The sequence below is a fragment of the Ictidomys tridecemlineatus genome, chromosome 4 (genome assembly GCF_052094955.1).
Source record: "Ictidomys tridecemlineatus isolate mIctTri1 chromosome 4, mIctTri1.hap1, whole genome shotgun sequence".
Lineage (NCBI taxonomy): Eukaryota > Metazoa > Chordata > Mammalia > Rodentia > Sciuridae > Ictidomys > Ictidomys tridecemlineatus.
Window position 1 is genome coordinate 190,017,766 of NC_135480.1, and position 18,138 is coordinate 190,035,903.

General features: G+C 44.3%; 1 long non-coding RNA gene across 1 annotated transcript; it reads right to left on the reverse strand.

Moving 5' to 3' along the window:
- Positions 1-8,782: 8,782 nt before the first annotated feature.
- Positions 8,783-16,171, reverse strand: LOC144377335 (uncharacterized). The gene is made up of 2 exons (XR_013438233.1): positions 15,515-16,171; positions 8,783-10,262 (listed from the first exon to the last, which is right to left on the reverse strand). It is a non-coding gene; the product is annotated as an uncharacterized LOC144377335 (long non-coding RNA).
- Between the last annotated feature and the right edge of the window lie 1,967 nt (positions 16,172-18,138).

Here is an 18,138-nt window from a genome sequence, read left to right on the forward strand (position 1 = left end):
TTCTATTTATTGCCTAGGAGTAGAATTGTAAGGTCATATGGAAATTACATGTGGAGCATTTTGAGGAATTGCCAGTTGTTTTCCATCTTGGTTTACTATTTCATTCCCTCCAGTGATGCGAAAGGTTTCAATTTCTCTACATTCTCACCACTTGCTATTTTTTTTAAAAAATTATTAGAGTCATCCTAATTAGTGTGAAGTCATATTTTCTGTTAGATTATAAAATAAAAATAAAATCATATTTTAAGGTAAGGTGTAGTGGTCTATCCTACTAGAGTTTATGTACCATCTAAGATTAAATTTCTGGATCCTTCTCTGTTGGGAGCCGCTCTTGAATACATGCCCTTTGGTCCTGAGCAAGAGACAGTAAACAGTTATTGCCTCCTACGATAACCTGGCCTCACCTCCGCTGGGATAATGTGATGTGGCTCCAGGAATAGGTTAACCCAATGGGGTTGAGTCACACTCACCTGTTCCTTTGTAATCCTATCCTCTGCCCTTTTTCGGATAGAATGTTCTAAGAAACAGCATCCCCCAATAAAAGCCAACTCCAGAATGTTCTCTCTCTCTCTCTCTCTCTCTCTCTCTCTCTCTCTCTCTCTCTCTCTGTCTCTCATCAGCCTCTCATGACTTTCTCTTGCCCCCCCCTTGTGGGAGCCTGAGGCCAGGAGCCAGGAAAGGTGTACTGAACCTTATAAAAAGTATTCCATGCCTATGTGGTATTTTGTCACCCAAATTCACAGGAATGACTTTGGTTCAGTTGCCGACATTGAAACATCCTTCAGAGATGTTTCCACCCTGAGGAGTGGGAGCTTGGGACTCTGACCAGCCATGGTCATTAATCATGGCACTAATTCTAACTCCTGAAATGGGCCCACGACAAATCCCTGTAGGGATTCATGGGCTGCAGCTGCAAGTTACCATAGGCCTCGTGCTGGGGTGAAGCAATTTAACTCAAAGAGGAATTCAAGTATTGCCAGGTGTTATTGATACAGATTTCAAAGGAGAGATCAGGGTTACGGTTCAAATGAATTGCGTTATCAGCTTTTTCCAAGGGATGTGGTAACACAATTAATATTCTTGCCTTGTCACTGTGTGAAGGGCCAGGCGAAAACCCTGAGTTCCGGGTCCCCAGACTGGGCTGATTGGGCTCAATTGATTAGACAGGCGCTCCCTCGTTTGGCTCTTAAAATCAACCATAAAAATTTCAGAGATGTGCTCAATGCTGGAGCAGACAACTCAGTTATTTCTGGCAGGTACTGGCCAAAGAAGCAGCTTTTACCCACGGCACCTGCCAGCTTAGAAGGTATTGGCCAAATTTCTCAACCTGCACAGAGTGCTCAATATCTTCCGTGGGAGGGTAAAGATGGTAATTCTGGGGTCTTTAAACTCTGTGTCCTAGACTCTTTGCCATAAATTTATGGGGTCGAGATTTTCTAAGCAGCTTGGGTTTGTTATTAATAACTCCAAACTCCATTGTGTCATCTCAGGGAAAGTCTGCAGGGAATTCACATGAAGGGTATCACCTACAACTCAGTCTCCCCAGCGCAGACTAGTTAATTCACCCAGTCAGAATTTCTGGCAGGGGCACTGGCTTTCTTCCTGAACCCCCCCCCCCGCAAAAAAAAAACCAGCAGAAAAGTTTAACTGGCTTACAGAAAAGCCCATATGGGTTTGTCAGTGGCCCTTAACAGGGGAGAAACTTAAAGTAGCCAATAAGTTGGTCCAGGAACAACTTCAGCCTGGCCATATAGAACCTACTTTTAGTCCATGGAATATACCCATTTTTGTAATTAAGAAAAAGTCTGGTAAATGGAGGTTGCTGCAGGTCTCAGGGCACCCAATCATGTCTTTGAGCCCATGGGAGCTTTACAACCAGGGCTCCCTTCTCTTACAGCTATTCCTTTCCATTATCATCGAATGGTGCTAGATGTAAAAGATTGCTTTTCTCACTATACCTTTATATCCAGATGATTGTAAAAAAATGCTTTTAGTGTTCCAGCAATAAGTTTTAAAGAACCAGTTAAAAGATATTGCTGGAAGGTGCTGACCAGCTCTAAAGACAACATCCACATTCTCTGCCTCAACCTGGCATGCCAATTCTCTTGGCCAAGTGGTTGCCCAGTAATTGTCTATTATCCTCCTAACTGAAATCATCTACCATGAACTTTTGAAAACCCATAGAAAGATGTTTCTGAAATACTAATTTTCAAGAACAGTAGCCCTGTTTCTTGGGACACAGTTCCTAAAGTTCTGTCTCAGGATGAGAGTCAAATGACAAAGTCCTCTAAGCCAAGATCACAGACTTGGAGTCTTCCCCTTTGTCCTTGAAACCCCAAAATAACCCCAGAGTGTTCTTGTTTTATATTTACTATGAAAGTTTACTTGACATTTATTGATTTTCTTCCACTCAGGCTAAGGATATTTGTGATATTTAAAGGGAACAGTAACAAAACTACTTTAAAAAACTCAAGTCACACAATCACATGATTTAATAACCATCTTATTCAAGGCATTCTAATGGGCTCTGCTTGATAGATTTGTTTATTTAGGTGAAAATGTAGTACAAAGAGCTACCATAAGCAGGGGAAAGGCCAGCATCTAGAAAAAGAGTCAGTTAACATTTTTTTGTTTTGTTTTTCCCTAAGTGGATAAATAGGGAAAAGTCAAGAGGTGAAACTGAGGATATTATATGAGTATTTACATAGCAATATGAATTTGGAATCTTCCAGGATAATAACACAGGGCTGTGATATTGATGCAAGAATGTACCAGTTGATCAAGGGGGCATGTTGAGAAATTAGTGGCATCCTATCTAAGTATGTACATGGATTTATTTTATGATAAAAGTAGCAGTAAAAATCATGGAGCAAAGGCAGATTATTTAGTAAAAAATGGAAGGGAAGCTAGATTTCTAATGAATCTGACACACCGAGGTGGATTTCAGATAGACTAAAGACTTCACTGTCTTTTGAAAGAATGTGACTGAAAGGTCCAGGTTTTCAAAGCTTGGTCCTGCCAGGTGCTGTGGTGCACACCTGTAATCCTGGCAGCTCAGGAGGCTGAGGCAGGAGGATTTAGAGTTCAAAGCCAGCCTCAGCTACAGTGAGGGGCTAAGCAACTCAGGGAGACCCTGTCTCTAAATAAAATACAAAACAGGGCTGGGGATGTGGCTCAGTGACGGAGTGCCCCTGAGTAAAATCCCTGGTAACACCACCCCCTAAAAAAAAAACTTGATCCCCAAAAGGCCCTGGCACACTGATTTGGTTGTGTGATGTGAGTGTGCTTTTCCTCTCACTTTGCCTATGATCCCACACTGCACCTGAGATGAGTGTGACTTCCCAAGATGTCAATCAATCTGCTGACCACAAGACATCACAAAGCAAGACTCCAACTTTTGAAACACTATCTCCTGCCTTATTTGGCAAAGAACATTCCATTGAAGCTCCTCTGTGTCTCCCCCCTATACAGAGATTATGGGTGCATGCCCTCTTTCCAGCGTTGTCCAGGGTGGAGCTGACCCTTAAGTTTCTATAGTCGTCCAGCCCTTGATCTTAGAAATTCATGCTCCTGTTCTGCATGGTTTCTTTGCCATTTTCTCAGTTTATTGCTGCAGCCAACTCCTTTGAACCCAGCTCATCTCACCAGCCCAGCCAGCTGTCGTGATTTGGAGACCCTGCTTGGATGTCAAGGTAATTGGTGAAGTGTATATTGTTAAGCTCAGCCCTCTCTCATAGTTAAAGCTCAATTATTGTGGATTTTGGGGGATTCTTATTGTGGATTTCTTCTATTTTGAAATATTAACATGAAAAGTTTTTAGATCTATGTACTGGGAATAGATGTTTAGAGAGTAAGAGAAGAGAGGAACGATTTTTTATAGTGGGCCATTAATATGAGGAACTTCTCTACTTCTAAAGAAACAAATATTAGTTTTCAGTTTAAACTGGACCAATAGAATCTGCTGAGCTTGCTGAATCCTTATTGTATACTGCGATCACATAATCTGTGTCCCTGCTGCTTCTCTGGGACAGATGTGGGACTTTGGCCTGCTGTTCCCTATGGGGGTCTGTAACTTGTGTATACACCCACCGCTGGCAATATTTTTGCCCCTTAGATAACCTTAGTCTGGCCAAACTCGGGCTGCCCTAAATACTAATAATGCTGATGTCTGCAACTTGAGCCCACTTTTGGGTGGGAGGATTTTTAAAAAGCCCCACGGGAGCACTGGTGCTGCAAGGGGAAGGCACCAGGGAATGATGCTGAAGGTGGCTCGCAGACACAGGAACGCAACTGCCACTACCCATAGACTCCTGCCCCCAAGGAACGATTGGGCAGCATGGAAAGAGCCTTGGTTGGCCCAATAATATTAGCCCTCACAGAGCTAATGTCAAGTTTCATGGCCAACAAAAATAATAAATCTTTTCTTTTTTTTTTTTAAGAGAGAATGAGAGAGGAGAGAGAGAGAGAGAGAGAGAGAGAGAGAGAGAGAGAGAGAGAGAGAATTTTTTTAAAAATATTTATTATATTTTAGTTCTCGGCAGACACAACATCTTTGTTGGTATGTGGTGCTGAGAATCGAACCCAGGCCGCACGCATGCCAGGCGAGCGCGCTACCACTTGAGCCACATCCCCAGCCCATAAATCTTTTCTTATTATTAAATACTTGTACTATGTAAAACTATCGTCTATGACTTAAGACTAATGAAACTATGAATTATGCCATCCTTTTATTCAATTTTAATAAATTAAAAAGGGGGTAAACAGGACATACATGCATTAAATCTTACAAAAATATTTCAAAAATTTTCTTAATTATGATACTAAAAGTCCTACTTCGGCTGAACATAGTTCAGCAATTTAAATCAGATTTCAAAGGATAGAATATAAACTTGTCGTCTTAGAAATGGCTGAAAACCTGGCAGAGGAATCTCCAACCGTAGTTACTGCTGTAAAATCTTCACCAGGTGCCAGGGAAGAAAAACCTATGAAGAGACTTCTGTGGACCCATTCTCCACGTCCACCTTTACTGTACCTTACAATATGGACTGGAAAATCCATCCATGTGACTGGATTTATTTATGCTGGTTATAGTGGTCAGCTACCCACATGTTGGTCCCATAATGATGATTATCTGAGGGTATCTTTCAAAGAAAAGACAGTATATGGGAACCTAAACCAGCTAATCTTGCTGCTCCTTAGAATTTAAGACTATATTTATACATCTGGAGAGTTGTCAAAATAGACAGTTTTATTGAAATAGAATTTTCCCATATAGGACAGTTATTTACATAGAATATCCACCAATATATTATTGCCCTAATCATTCTACAATAGAATTTGGCACCTTTCCTAAATGGATGAATTGTGCAAATATCTTGCCAATACAACATAAAGTGTCTAGAAACACTGGATATATTTTAGATTGGTCTCCTAGAATTGACAAACAACAATTACATAAGATGCCATGACTCCTGGAGGCTTTGTTGGTAATACTCTAACCTTCAGCAATATGTGGCATCCACAAGGATGTTTGGTGCTTAATTACTGCCCCAGATTTTTTTTCATTACTGACAGATCTATGCCTGATTTTGTAGGCAGGAGTTGTAAGGAAGGTTCCTTCTATGGCCCCTGGCCTGTGTCCACTCTCCTTATGCTCTAATTATTGGAAATGTGAGAATTAAAGAAAGGATGGTAAATATTTTGTAGCCTGTAAAAAATGCAATTTAACTAAGTACATCACTAGTTATAATAGAGGGAAAACCCCACATTGATCTTTTATCAACCCCCTTTTGTCTTATTACCAGACCATATTTAAGAACCATGGTAAGCTGAAATTGGTGTTCAGGCTTTGCAACAGGTGTATTCCCATTAAGCAGACTAAGTGAGTTCTTGGTCTCATGATCCTTAGAGTGGCTACTTTACTTTTATTCATTGTTTCTACAATTAAAACTTAGAACATGTGAATTTTCTTAATAATTTGGCTAAAATACTTCCAAAGCTCTCCATAATCAGATAAATTTTAATGAAAGAATTGAAACTAAGGTGAACACTCTAGAAACCACCATAATAAATATTAGAAATGAGCTTTATGCCCTCAAACTTAAGGAAAGGCCATGCTGATTATAAATATACCTATGTTACTGCAGCCAGATACAATGCTTCCCAATGGGATTGGGAAAAGATTAAAAATCTTCTAATGGGTATTTGGCAGAGCAATAACAATAGGCTGGATCTTTTGGAGTTACATCATCAGCCTCAGGGGTGTGTTCCCCCAGGGGATGGAGAGTTTACACTTTATGTATAGAACAAGAGCATCCTCACAGTCTTCTTCCACCTCTCCCCTCCCAGACCTTGTGTTCTTTTGGTCCCACAGTTTACATTGACCTGTTAAAACTGCACACTACATTGTTATTATGTTGTTTAAACAGTCAATTACTGTTTCTGGTGCTCCTCGCTACTTTGGACAGATTCCTAACTTTATCTGGTATCATTTTCCTTCTACCCGAAGGATTCCCTTTAATATATTTGTATATGTTTTATCTCACAATTGTTAGTTTTCATCTGAGGAGTTGAGTTATATTAGGATCTTAATGTTCCCCTTGAGCCTAACCTCTGTGTCAATTTTAATTAATTTATACATTTCTCCTCATTGGGATCATTTTCCCTGCTTCTTTATGTGCCAGGTAACTTTATAAATGGAATACCAGGCATTGTGATTGGATCATCTTTACTTTTGTACATTTGTGGGTGGGGGATACTGGGGGTTGATTCAGGGCCACTCACCAGTTGAGCCACATCCCCAGCCCTATTTTGTATTTATTTAGAGACAGGCTTTCACTGAGCTGCTTAGTGCCTCATTGTTGCTAAGGCTGGCTTTGAACACACCAACCTCCTGAGCCACTGGTATTACAGAAATGCACCACTATGCCCAGCTCTATAAATATTTTTGAGCTTTGTTCTGAGATATAGTTAAATTACTTGGAAACAATTTGATCCTTTTGGATCTTGCTATTAATATTTGTTAGGTGGGAGCAGAACAGCATTGAATCTAGAACTAATTGTTCATTCTGCTGAGAGGAAATTTCTGAGCACTCTGCCCAGGGCCCTGTGGATTCTGAGGTTTCCCACAGGCTTTCCCCAAATGTGTCTTCTGAGTACTCTCTGTTCCTAGACTTGAATTGGCCTGTCATCTTCTAGTTGTCTTTTAATTGTGTCTTTTTGTTATAAGGAGAAGAAAAGGAAGGGGAAGAATGTTGAGAGCCACAGCCAAAGGGGCCCCAGCAAACTTCCAGCTGCCAGCAAACTTCCAGCTGCCAGCTGATGATTGGCTCACAGCGGCCCCAGCAACATCTAGCTGATTGGCTCCTCTGTGGTGATGTTCATTGGGCTGTTTCCCTGCCCTTCAGACTGCCAGCTGATGATTGGCTCACAGCAGCCCCAGCAACATCTAGCTGATTGGCTCCTCTGCGGTGATGTTCATTGGGCTGTTTCCCTGCCCTTCAGACTGCCAGCTGATGATTGGCTCACAGCAGCCCCAGCAACATCTAGCTGATTGGCTCCTCTGCGGAGCTGCTCATTGGGGGACTTCTTTGGCTCTGCCCACACAACCCAGCCAATCGGCCTCAAGAGCAGGAGGATTGTGGGAGGTTGAGAGGCTGGTGTGGGGGTGAGAGGCTTGTGGGAAGCTGGTGGTGGCAGTTGGGCTCTGAGGGTTTTTTCCTGAGGAGCTGTTTTGTTTGGCGTTTGTAGTTCTAAAAATAAAGTTAGTTTCTTTTGACAAGTGGCTCCTGAATTGTTCCCAGCCAGACTGCGGCAGAAGAAAGCAGTAGAAAAATGATACTTTCTAGAAAATAGTGGGAGAAATAACCTGAATCAGAAGAACAAAGACAGCCCAAAGCAGGAGAACACATGTGCTGGGTTGGAGGCTGGAGCAGGGCAGGGAAGACTCCCAGGCAGAATGAGGTCCCCCAGACATGAGCATGTGCTAGCACCCTGTGAGCATGTTAGGCTCCATGGCAAAGGAGGATTCCATTCCCCGTCAGCTGAATTTGAGGTGCAGATCATCCTGTGCTATCTGGATGGGCTTGAGAAATCCAAAAATCACTCCAAGTGGAAGAGGGAGACCGAGGAAAGAAGCAGAGAGAGGGTCATGCCAGAAGGACTTGGCCTGGTGCTGGCTCTGAAGACAGAGGAAGAGGCCACGAGCCAAAGTCTCTGGATGTGCTAAGAGGGAACAGGTTGTTCTAGAGCTTCCCAGAGCTCACAGCTTAAAACTCTGCTTTCTTTACTGCTTTCTTTTATTTTTTACTTCCTTTTTTTGTGAAGAAATTTGAAAAATGCAGAAAACAGGAGGCAGAAAATAATAATTACTGCTACAGTTTGGGTCTGAAATGCTCCAAAGGCCCTTGTGGTGAAGGCTTGGTCCCCAACTTCTGGTGCTGTGTGGAGGAGGTGGGGAATTGTCAAGAGCCAGGCCTAGTGAGGGGTCTTCAGGTCACTGGAGAAGTGCCTTTGAGTGGCCCCAGCCTGTGCCTCCATTTTTGTTTCCCAACCAGGAGGCAAGCAGTTTGCTCCACTGTATACTTCTGCCTTTCTGTGCTGCCTCCACACAGGCCCATCCAATTCTGGGCTGAAAAATCGAAAGCTTGGGCCAAAATAAACATTTTCACTTTATGAGTTGATTTTTCTCAGGTATTTGCTATAGTAATGGAGAACTGACTAACAGTTACCCCTGAAAGACCCCCGAGACCCCAACCCAGAATGGAACACGCGAGTCACTGGATGCAATCAGCAGGAGGAATTTATTCACATAGGCGCCTATGGATGCAAAGCAGAACCTCAGCCGTGGCTTAGGCAGCTTGCATGCATGGGCTCGGGGTTACAGGATTTTTATAGGTTGCAAGGGACAAGATTCCAGCTTAGCACAGTAACAGCTACTTCATTGGCCCCCGTGACAGCTTAGCACAGTAACAGCTATTTCATTGGCCCCCTCTCAAGCTCCCCTAAAAGTGGTTATAGGGGGGCAGAGTGGTTTTGGAGACCCCACCCACGGGTTCCTATTTTTGTCCTCTTTTGCTCATGTTTGCCCCTCTGGAACATCTCGTGGTTTCTTAACTGTCTGGGACATCTTGCGGTTTTGACATGAGGGTATTAACGTATGGGTTACAACATGGGGGGTGTGGGGCATGGGTTGCGGTTAGGAGGAAGCATCTTGTGACTGCAGAGCAAAACGTTATATTTCTTAACATTAAGCTTAAGGCTTTGAGGCTGGGGTCTTTCATTCCCCCCTTTTCTTTTATCAGGGATATAATCTTATATCCATAGATCTGCCTGTTCGGGTTCAGATTCAGCCTGTTGTTGAAGCAAGTGATATTGCTGGGTAAGGACCATGGTTTGTACTACAGAAAGCCTGTCTTTTATAAACTGCATCAATTTGTTAAAAATACAGGGTCCAAACGTTAAAATCAACAGCAAGATAATCAAGGGTCCAGCTATAGTAGATAATAGAGTAGTCAGCCATGGGGACTTATTGAACCAGCCTTCAAATCAACTTTGAGAGCTCCGCAGGGATCTTTCCCGTGCATCTAGTCTTTTCTCTGAGTTTTGTCATGGATTCCCTTATTACCCCTGTATGATCTGTGTAAAAGCAACAATTTTTTTTTTTTTAGGGCAGCACAAAGCCCTCCTTCCTTTAAGAACAATAAGTCTAGACCCCGTCTATTTTGCAATATTACCTCTGATAAGGAGGTTAAAGATTTTTCTAAAGCAGTTACAGAGGTTTCTATTGCCCTCAGATCTTGCTGTACTGCGGCTTCTAGGATCCCCAACTGTCTGGGACTTTCGGGGGTGCGGGGGGGGGGGGTTATACAAGTGGTGCCTGGCAGCTGACATGGGGAGAGCTAGACATAAAGTGAATAAAGTCAGCAGCGAGTGAGTCTTATCTTTAGCGGGTTTTGAGTGCGCTGCAATTTCCATCCTGAAGAGGTGTTGGTTGTTTCCAGTGGATGAGCAGCCTTTACATGAGAGGCGTGGATCCAAGCAGAGATGCCGTCCACCTTGACTGCAGTAGGAGTCGTAAGCAGAACAGTATAGGGTCCTTTCCACCGTGGTTCAAGGTTCTTGCTCTGGTGTCTGCGTACCCAGACGGTGTCTCCGACTTTGAAGGGATGTGGCAGCGATGGGGTTTTAAGTTCCTCTTTGTATGCTGCGGCTAGAGGCTTCCAGACCTCGTTCTGAACCAACTGCAAGGCACGCAAATGAGTCTGCATAGATGGGGCGAGGGAGGCACAGGTTTCAGTTTCATAAAAGTTAACAGCAGGTGGTGGGGCACCGTACAGAATCTCAAATGGGGTTAGTCCCTGTGGGCCTGGGGTATTTCGGGCCCGATATAAGGCTAAAGGCAGGAGCTGTACCCAGTCTCTAGTGCCAGTTTCAAGCGTTAATTTGGTCAAGGTCTCCTTAATAGTTCTATTTATTCTTTCTACCTGTCCTGAACTTTGGGGTCTGTAAGCACAATGTAATTTCCAATTGATCCCCAATATATTGGCCACCATCTGACTTACCTGGGAGACGAAGGCAGGCCCGTTATCCGATCCAATTGTCCTAGGAACCCCATACCTGGGAAAAATCTCTTCTAATAATTTCTTTGCAACCACCTTAGCAGTTTCATGTCGAGTCGGGAATGCTTCTGCCCATCCGGAGAAGGTATCAACAAAAACTAGAAGATACTTATAGCCATACATACCTGGTTTGATTTCAGTAAAGTCTATTTCCCAATGGGTTCCAGGTTTATGCCCTTTTATTCGAATTCCGATTCCAATCTTGTTTTTACCAGCATTTACCTGGGCACATGCTTGACAATTTTCTGCTGTCTGGCGAAGAAGTTGATCCCTGTTTGGGAGATATAAAGTACCTTCCCCGCGGTCTAAAAGTTCTTTCATCTTTTTAGCTCCAAGGTGTGTGAGTCTGTGTAGGGACTTCACTAGTTGTTTTGCATCTTTAAGGGGCATGATAGTCTTTCCTTGATATTTCCAGGTATTGTCCTCTGGGCTGTAGGTAGCCCCCAGTCTCTGTATGACATTTAAGTCCTTGTCTTCATAGACCCATTGTTCTTCGTGGTTAGCATGCGGTGGGTCTACTTGTTGGGGCAATAGAGTCATTATTAAGAGCTGTGGCCCTAGAGCTGCTTTCTTGGCTGTCTCATCTGCTAATCTGTTCCCTTTGGCCTCTGGAGTGTCTCCTTTCTGATGGCCGGGACAATGCATGATACTTAATTTCTTAGGCAAAAATAAAGCTTTAAGTAAAGCTAATATTTCAGTCTTATTTTTGATTTCTTTTCCTTCTGAGGTTAGTAATCCTCGGCGCTTGTAAATTTCCCCATGTATATGAGCAGTGGCAAAAGCATATCTGCTGTCTGTGTATACATTTAGCTTTTTCCCCTCTGCCAGCTTTAAGGCTTGAGTCAGAGCTATCAGTTCTGCCCGCTGAGCTGACGTTCCGCCCGGAAGCGCACTCGCCCATATTACCTCAGATTCGGTGGTGATGGCTGCTCCTGCTCGTCGTTCTCCATTGAGCAGATAACTGCTTCCATCTGTGTACCAAACCAGCTCCGCATCCTTCATTGGTTGGTCTGTGAGGTCTGGCCGGGTCCCCTGTGTTTCTGCAAGAATCTGCTGGCAGTTGTGAGGATCTGCTTTTTCCGGGAGAGGCAGGAGGGTTGCTGGATTTAATGTCATCAAGGGGCCGAACTGAATTCGGTCAGTATCCAATAACAAAGACTGGTAATGGGTGAGTCGGGCATTTGACATCCAGCGGTCGGGTGGCTGGCGAATTATGGTTTCAATGGCATGAGGGGTTAATAGGGTTAATGGCTGTCCCAAAGTCAGTTTGGTGGCATCCTTAATCAGAAGAGCCATAGCTGCTATCATCCGGAGGCATGGTGGCCATCCGGCTGCCATTGGATCCAATTTCTTTGACAGGTAGGCTATAGGACGCCTCCAGGGTCCCAGTTTTTGGGTTAGAACCCCTTTTGCATAACCCTGTTTTTCATCTATAAACAGATCAAAAGGCTTGGTAATGTCTGGCAGACCTAAGGCGGGGGCCGATAAAAGAGCCAATTTAATTTGTTCAAATGCCAATTGATGTTCCTCAGTCCAGGTAAAGGAAATACCTGGTTTAGTCAGTGGATACAAGGGGGCTGCTATCTCAGCAAACCCAGGAATCCAGAGTCTGCAGAAACCCGCAGTTCCTAGAAATTCCCGCAGCTGCTTGGGACTCTGGGGGGTTGGTATATTTGAGATAGTCTCTTTCCTGGCAGCTGTCAGCCAGCGCCGACCATCATAAAGTTCATAGCCAAGATAGGTAACCTTTGTCTGACAGATTTGGGCCTTTTTTGCTGATGCCCTGTACCCCAGTAGTCCCAAGGTTTGCAACAATTCTTTCGTACCTGTTAGGCAGTCTTCTTTGGAGGTTGCAGCCAACAAGATATCGTCCACATATTGAAGCATAATTAAGGAAGGGTGTCTTACCCGAAATTCAGCCAAATCTTGATGTAGCGCTTCATCAAAGAGTGTTGGGCTGTTCTTGAATCCTTGTGGTAGTCTCGTCCAAGTCAGCTGTCCAGAGACCCCTTCCTCGGGATCTTTCCATTCAAATGCAAAAAGGGCCTGACTTTGGGGAGACAGTCTTAGGCAGAAAAAGGCATCTTTCAGGTCCAAAACAGTATACCAGGTATGGGTCGGAGGCAAGGTGCTGAGGAGATTGTAGGGATTTGGCACTGTGGGGTGAATGTCTTTTACCCTTTTGTTAACTTCCCTTAAGTCCTGGACCGGTCGATAGTCATTAGTCCCTGGCTTTTTGACCGGTAGCAGCGGGGTGTTCCAGGGCGACCGGCAAGGCGTTAGAATGCCTTGATCTAGGAGGCGTTTGATATGCGGCTTGATGCCTTGGTAGGCCTCCCTTGACATAGGATATTGTTTAATATTAATAGGAGTTGCAGTGGCTTTTAGCTGTATGACTATTGGAGGTTGTTGTTTAGCTATTCCCATTCCTCCAGTTTCTGCCCAGGCCTCCGGGTAGGAACTAAGCCAATAGTCCATGTTTTTAATAGGTAGAGAGGACTTATCAAAAAGTTTGTATTCATCTTCTAGTTTGAAAGTCAATACATGCAAGGGGGTCTGATTTGGCCCGGTGATAGAGACATCCCCGTCTTTGAAATAAATTTGGGCTCTCAATTTGGTTAACAGGTCTCTTCCTAGTAGTGGATACGGACAATCAGGCACATGCAGAAACGAATGAGAAACCTTACCTGTGGCAAGGTGTACTTCTCTTTCGGTAGTCCATCGGTATGGTTTGCTCCCGGTGGCACCTTGGATCCATGTCGTTCTGTGGCTTATGGGTCCTGGGGCTTGCGTCAGCACTGAGTGTTGGGCTCCCGTATCCACTAGGAAGGTCACAGGTTGCTCCCCTACTTGTAGGGTTACCCGGGGCTCAGGGGGGAGCTCCTGGCCCTGACTCCTTCAGTCTTCATCTAATGCTAGTAACTGCAAGGCCCGATTTGCACCTCTTCTAGGGTTGGGGGGTCTCTTTGGGCAGTCTTTTACCCAGTGTCCTTTTTCCTTACAGTAGGCACATTGGTCTCGGTCTACATGGGGTCTGCTCCGTTCCCTGTCCTGACTTACTTTGTCTCCCTGACGTCCTGCCTGAACTACAGTGGCCAATATTTTGCTTAGTTCCCTGTTACGCTTTCGATCACTTTCTCTTTCCCTTTTGTCTGACTCTTCTCTAAGCTTAAGGTCTCGTTCTTCTTGCATCTTCCTGATTCTATCCTCTCGTTCCTCTGGAGTTTCTCTCTTGTTAAATATCTTTTCTGCTTCCTTCAGCAAATCTGTTAGAGAGAAATCCTGCAAATTATCCAGTCTTTGCAACTTAGTTCTGATGTCTGGGGCAGACTGCCAAATAAATGCCATAGAGACATTTCCTTTCTGATCCTCACTATCAGGATCGAAGGGTGTGAACCTCCGATATGCCTCTTTTAGTCTTTCTAAAAATGCTGTTGGGCTCTCCTCTGCTCCCTGAATAGTTTGTCTTACCTGGGCCAAATTAGTGGGCCGACGCCCTGCTCCTTGGAGACCCGCTATGAGTAACTGGCGATAGAGACGTAGGTGGTTCCTACCTGCTTCAGTGGTATAGTCCCAGTTTGGCCGGGTTAAAGGAAAAGCCTCGTTAATCAAATTTGGGAGTTGGGTAGGTCGCCCATCATCCCCTGGTACATTTTTGCGAGCTTCCAAAAGAACTTTTTGTTTCTCCTTGGCTGGTGAGTCACTAGAATAGATTCAATCAGAGAGGTTAAAGCTACAGGGTCTTTAGCAAAGGAAGGATTATGAGTTTTCCAGTTATAAAGGTCAGAGGCTGAGAATGGCCAATACTGATATTGGCCATTGGGACCCCCCATTTGCCGCAGGGGGAGAACTCTAGAAGTGTCCCCTGGTGCAGTGTGATCCCGTCGTCCTCGGAGCCGTCCCACCATGGGGGATGGATCTGGGGGAGCACTGGCTGTTGGACCCTCTTGGTCATCTTCTTCTTCCTCCGAGGAAGGTGGATTGGACCCAAGGGCTGGCAAGGGCTGGGGCTGATAAGGAGGAGGCTCATCAGCTAGCAGGTCAATTAGGGCTGAGTCTTCTGGTGGCAAAACCTTCTTTGGTGTTGCCCCTGGCTTAGTTGAAGTTTCAGATTTGTCGAGAACAGGATAAAGTTGGGAGGTTTGAGGGGTAGAGGTGGAGGAGGAGGAGGAACTGGAAGGAGAGGGGCAGAGGGTTCGAGGGGAGAAGAGTGAGAAGGGGACTTAGGAGGAGAGAAAGGAGCCACCCAGGAGGGTGGCTTGGAAGCTAAATCTTCCCAGGTAATAATATAGGGTATTTGATCAGGGTGTCCATGAGGACCTTGGATGAAGATTCGAGACTTCACCTGTAAGATAGAATCAATGTTAAAGGTTCCTTCAGGAGGCCAGCTGGTATTGAATGTTGGCCATTCTGAGGCACAGAGAGTTTTTCATTTTTTTTCTTTTTGACCGTCACGGACAGGTTGTTTGCGCGCTTTTGGACGTCCTGCCAATGATCTAAAGTAAGGCTCAAAGGGGTAGTTAGAGTGTTCCCCATATTTCTTTCAGACAGAAAGTAGACAGACAGACACAGAAGTACAAAAACGAAACTGAACGGGACAAACGCTGCGCGGTGCCGGCAGAAACCGAAAGAATCAGATGGCTTGGGAGAAGTTAGTACTTCTCTTTCGCCTACTAAGACAGTGTATCCTTCAGAAACACTGGGGGCCCCGAAAAAATGGACCCTTCGGATCCCTGGGACGTCTCCCAGGGTGGCAGGGGAGAAGTCCGAGCCAAACCTCAAATTAGCTCCTTCTCAAGCTGCCTTCAGATACTGAGCTACGCGTAGACTTCAGAATACAGACGCTGCGCAAGACATTAAACATAGAGACAGAGAGCTCGTATTTGCCGGCTTACCTCCCAGTGAAGTCGAGTGTCCTCCGGATTTGGGTCTGGGTTGTTCCGGTGATCCTGATCCCGGACGAGCCCCCAAATGAAAGACCCCCGAGACCCCAACCCAGAATGGAACACGCGAGTCACTGGATGCAATCAGCAGGAGGAATTTATTCACATAGGCGCCTATGGATGCAAAGCAGAACCTCAGCCGTGGCTTAGGCAGCTTGCATGCATGGGCTCGGGGTTACAGGATTTTTATAGGTTGCAAGGGACAAGATTCCAGCTTAGCACAGTAACAGCTACTTCATTGGCCCCCTCTCAAGCTCCCCTAAAAGTGGTTATAGGGGGGCAGAGTGGTTTTGGAGACCCCACCCACGGGTTCCTATTTTTGTCCTCTTTTGCTCATGTTTGCCCCTCTGGAACATCTCGTGGTTTCTTAACTGTCTGGGACATCTTGCGGTTTTGACATGAGGGTATTAACGTATGGGTTACAACATGGGGGGTGTGGGGCATGGGTTGCGGTTAGGAGGAAGCATCTTGTGACTGCAGAGCAAAACGTTATATTTCTTAACATTAAGCTTAAGGCTTTGAGGCTGGGGTCTTTCACCCCCACATCTAACACCCAGAAAACAACGTGGCATCTTGTCCTGTTTTCCTACTTCTTTTATCCCTACATAGTTTATGTGGAAAAATCACCAGTAGTAAAAATCGCTGATATAGATAGGTCCCCTCTGATTACCACCCCCATCTCTGGAGTTAACTCTATGGAGAGCTCATATTGTTGTTCTAATTGATTTTCATATTTTAATGCCTTGCTGTTCAAAGTGTGGACCATAGAGCAGCAGTTCTGGTATCACCTGGGAATCTGTGAGAAAGCATAATGTCAGGCTCCACACCAGACCTACCGAATCTTGTGCAATGGCACCCATGAAATATTAGAGCGTTTTCACTTAGCCCTGAGCTAGGGAGATTTAGGTTTGGCATTGCAACCTATTTTGTGCCTCCTCCCACTCAATGGTTGCAAAGCATGTGACCTCTGTCTTGGCTCAGCTAAGGAGACTGCTCTCCTGGCTTCAGAATTGGGTGTAACCCATTGGAAACTGGACATTCCACAGTAAGAACAGAGGCAGAAGCAACAAGGTGAAGGGGCAAAGTAAAAGGGGCTTCTCATCTGAGCTGCCAGCTTTATTTATATCCATTGGTTACACTAAGTCATTGACATCATTAGCACATATTGCTCATTTTATAAATTTACTGTTATTGTGCACAGGTTTAGGTGCAGTGACACACTGGTGATGTCTAAGAGAGTTCTTTTATCCCAGAAGCTGAGTGTCTGAGATTAAGGTTGAGGCTGATAAGACTCTAGCACAGAGCCCCATCATGGAGGACATTACCATAGCAGCTAGGCATTGAGCATGATTTAGTCCTCTTAGTAGTCCCAGGGAGAAACTGTAGAATATTCCAAGTGTGGATAACAGGGCGCCTGTTACCCTCTGGGAGTTTGGTCATCAGAGGAATGCTGCCTTGTACATACTCACAGCCAGAATCCCTACAGCTCCCTTTTCTTTTATGTATGGCCTTTTGGATGAATAACACTTGTTTTTCTTTAATGTTGGTGGAGACAAAAAAATAGGGTAAGCATTGATGGCAGTAAACACAACATAACAATCCCAGTATTAGTAAACATCCATTCATGAATAATTGTTTAATCCAAGTAAAATTGGGTAACCACGAAGATAGTCAGTCTAACAAATCTAAACCTCCATCATCCTGTTGGACTTTTTTATCGATGTTTTTAAGACACTCTAACTCCTGTGAAATGGAGTTACTATTATCACTTAAATTAAAGCAACACATATTGTTAAGTTCAGGACAGCCTTTATGATGTGATAACAATAAATAATGAATTGCAGCCCGATCAGAGCTTGACAATGTTGTTTTGCTCTTCACTTAGGATATTGATTATCATAGAGGTATGATTGATATTTTTACCATAGCACAGGCCAATTTCATGATTGTTTTGTAAGACTGAAAGCCCAGGGATGCCCACCAAGGAGAATGTTAAAGCTTCAAATTCTGTCTTAGAGAGAAGCCTTACTGAATCATTACAGTTTTCATCAAGGAGGATAGTTCTTTTATGAATACACTGTGCAGGATGGTGGCCTATCAGATTCTGTGGGGATGGTAGAAACATCATCAGTTGGCTAAGACAACAATGGGTACCATGAGACATATTAGCAGGTATATAATTAAAGTTATATATGCCCCAGAAGAAAAGAACCCCCCTGGTGGTAAGGGAATATAACCATTTCCATACATGATGGGCTCCACCTTGGTAAGTGAAATGAGGGCTGTCCAAAAGGAATAAATTTATGTGTAAAGTCTCAGCACAAATGTCAGTTGCCTTTAAGGCAACAGTGGGTGTAAGTAACATCAAAGCACTGGGGGTTAAGCATACTGAAGGTTTCCCCAATTATAACTCTTTGTAGGATATTGGATTTTGGATGCCTTCTTTGGAGAATATCGTCATATTTGCAATTTCATGTGCCGGATGGAACACAGGAAGAAGGCAAGAGACCAATACACTCCCTATATTCATATCCTGATGGATACAAGTCTCAGATAAATTGACAATTTTATTCAGG